Raw genomic sequence first — 2,824 nt, 5'->3', positions numbered from 1 at the left:
AATTTAAAATTATGATCTTGCAAACGTTTCCTTTGTCGCGCCCCCATATTGGAAGTCTACGCCCACATTTTTCTGTCAACGCTACTCCCCACACCTTCCTCTCCTCCTACTTCTTTCAGCTCCACCACCTCCGTCTCTCTCTATTTTACTCTTTCCTCCTCTCCCTCCATCTCTCCCATTCCCCCTCCCCTCCTTCCTTCCCTCTTCTCCCACCCTCTCTCCTTCTCTCCCTCCCCCTCTCGCCTTCCTCCCCCAGCTCTCCCTCCCACCCCTTCCCTCTCCCCTCTTTTTACCACCAACTCTTTCTCCTACTTTCCCTCCCTTCCCCCTCTCGTCTCCCTTCAACCATCTCGCTCTCCCCCTCCCCCCCCCCCCCTCTCCTCTCTCTCTCTCTCTCTCTCTCTCTCTCTCTCTCTCCCTGCCTCTCTCCCTCCTCCGTACCCTCTTCCTCCTTGTGCCACCCTCACTCCCCTACACACGCGCCACTTGCCCATGCCTGGTGTCGCGTCTATAAAAACCCGAGCACCGTCTACCCCTCACTCACTCTCACACTCACACACACGTCCTCTCGTGCACGGCCTCACAACTGAGCGCTCACTGGACACTGTGACGTCATCCATTTGGTCACCTGAACAGTTTACAGGTGGCAGCACAAGAAGAAGAGGTACATTTTCATGTAAGTAAATGGGCAGATTGGCATTGATTTTAGTTGACATAATGTTAGACTTTTCTACATTTATCTTCTTACATGCCGTTCTTTGTTTTAAACCTTATTTCTTTTCGATAATAAAAGAAAATATTGATCTTTTCCACTGCATTTTACAAACATCTAACTTGAAAGTACTTATCATGTGACTGAGTCACTCAGTATATGATGTATCCGTGTAGATGAAAAAAGCAGAGCGTTTTCATTAGTTTTATACTAGTTTATTTAAATGTCTAAATATATATGTTTTGGGGGGTGTTTGGATGGGGCATTTCGTCACTATGGGAGTGACTGCCTCAGCAGGTATCTTTTCGTGGGAGCAAGAAGCGACATTGACCCATGAACGATACCGACTGCAACCCAAATAGTCCCAGTCCAAATCAGTAATAGAGTTGGGTTGTCAGAAGAGTTTCCATATCTCCCTATTCTCTTGTTTCGACCCTTTCGGAGGTGAAAGTAAAATCGGTGTTTCTACCTGTCAGAAAACTGTGTTGTGTTACGTTAGTCGTTTGCACCCAAGCTGTACGAAATCCTAACTAACAAACAGAGATATTGAACGTTTCCCTAGGAATGACAAATATTACTTCAAATGTTATCTCTTTTGCGGTATTCGATACTCTCGAAGCTGCTTTAACGGCAACCTGTACAAACGGCTCCTTCCTATTTCCTCCCTTGAGGGATTTTATATCATAACTAGATCTAGCTGGACTCCTTTTTATGAAAGGAATGATCGGTGCATTAACATCAACTGACAGTCATTGGCCTACTATATTTACACTTTACTGGAATGGAGCAATAAATCTTGAGAGATGCAAACAAATTAGAAGGTCGAGGGAGACGTATAGATTGATTCCCTATTTCGCTTTCGTTGTTGTACACTCCAGAATTTCAAAGGTGTGGAATCACAGTGGGCACGGCTAGTGAACGGAAACCTCACTTGTTTACAATAGCGTCTTAGAAGACGGACTTTCCCAAGATTAGACGTAAACGAAACAAATGAAAAACTGAAAATTAAACTAGTGACTTCAGGCTCCTCAATAGAACTGTGCACCCTTTAAATGATTCTGAACCACTATTAATTTGGTCACATTCGAAAGTTAAATGGTTCGGAAGTTTTAGGCGGCTAAAGTGACGAACTTTCACAAATATGTTATGTATAGATGACACTAACTGTATAAGAAAATCGTCTGTCAAATATTGGCACTTTTCTCCTCTACAATTATGGGTGGCTGTGCCTCACTCATCTTGAACCTGCTCTTTTTTGTAAGGTCATATGAGCGCGTAGGACACGTTAAACATTTTCAGTTGGTAAGAAATTTTGAATTTTGCCCGGGTGGGAACTGAAGCCTACTTTTATCGATTTTGGAACACCAAAGGATCTTTAACATGCGCAACCTGCACACAGGACGTCCGAGATTTTTCGCCCTTATCCGAGAAAGCTAGGTAGAGATTTTTACCTACCATAAGATCAGGGGTGTGGCTGAAAGACTGCAGTAAAAAGTAGCCAGGGAGTAGCAGTAGAAAGGCTGCAGAAAGAGCCAGGAGTCCAGAGGGGAAGGGGGTGGGGGGTGAGAAAGTGGAGACAAAAGCAGATGACAGAACCTGATCTGACAGGAAGAATAGGATGAAAAGAGTCGTAAACAAAGAACAACTCACGAGGAATCAAAAATTATCCTAAATAAGCCGTTTAATGTTTGAAGTAATCATATTCAGCTGGTTTGATAACCCAGGTGGTATAGAGATTTGCACGCAAATTTGCAATCAGTTTGTGTGTGTGTGTGTTTGTTTGTTTGTTTGTGTGTGTGTGTGTGTGTGTGTGTATGTGTGTGTGTGTGTGTGTGTGTGTGTGTATGTGTGTTTGTGTGTGAGTGCGTTTTCAAAGAACAAGTCACCAGATATATGCGACGGCTCTGCTTGGTTCTCCGCGGAATGAAATTGTCCTTTAGTTCTCCTAGCTTTGCAATGAAATTTATTATAAATGATAAATACGTGATGAAGAAAAGCCTCTATCACTTACTCTCTGTCTGTCTGTTTGTGTGTCTTTCTCCCCCCCCCCCTTTCTCTCATTCTCTTTCTCTCTCTTCCTCTCTCTGTGTCTCTCTCTCTGTCTGTCCGTCT

General features: G+C 43.8%; 1 protein-coding gene across 1 annotated transcript in view; it reads left to right on the top strand.

Moving 5' to 3' along the window:
• The first annotated feature begins 588 nt into the window (after positions 1-588).
• Positions 589-2,824, top strand: part of LOC100533370 (achatin-like neuropeptide precursor) — a 27,196-nt gene continuing 24,960 nt past the window's right edge. The window contains 1 exon segment of the mRNA NM_001204660.1: positions 589-676. The gene's annotated coding sequence lies outside the window, so the exon portion shown is untranslated.

Source organism: Aplysia californica, unplaced genomic scaffold (assembly GCF_000002075.1).
Source record: "Aplysia californica isolate F4 #8 unplaced genomic scaffold, AplCal3.0 scaffold00275, whole genome shotgun sequence".
Taxonomy (NCBI): domain Eukaryota; kingdom Metazoa; phylum Mollusca; class Gastropoda; order Aplysiida; family Aplysiidae; genus Aplysia; species Aplysia californica.
The sequence above is the reverse complement of the archived record's forward strand: the minus strand, read 5'-3'. Positions and strand labels throughout refer to the sequence as shown.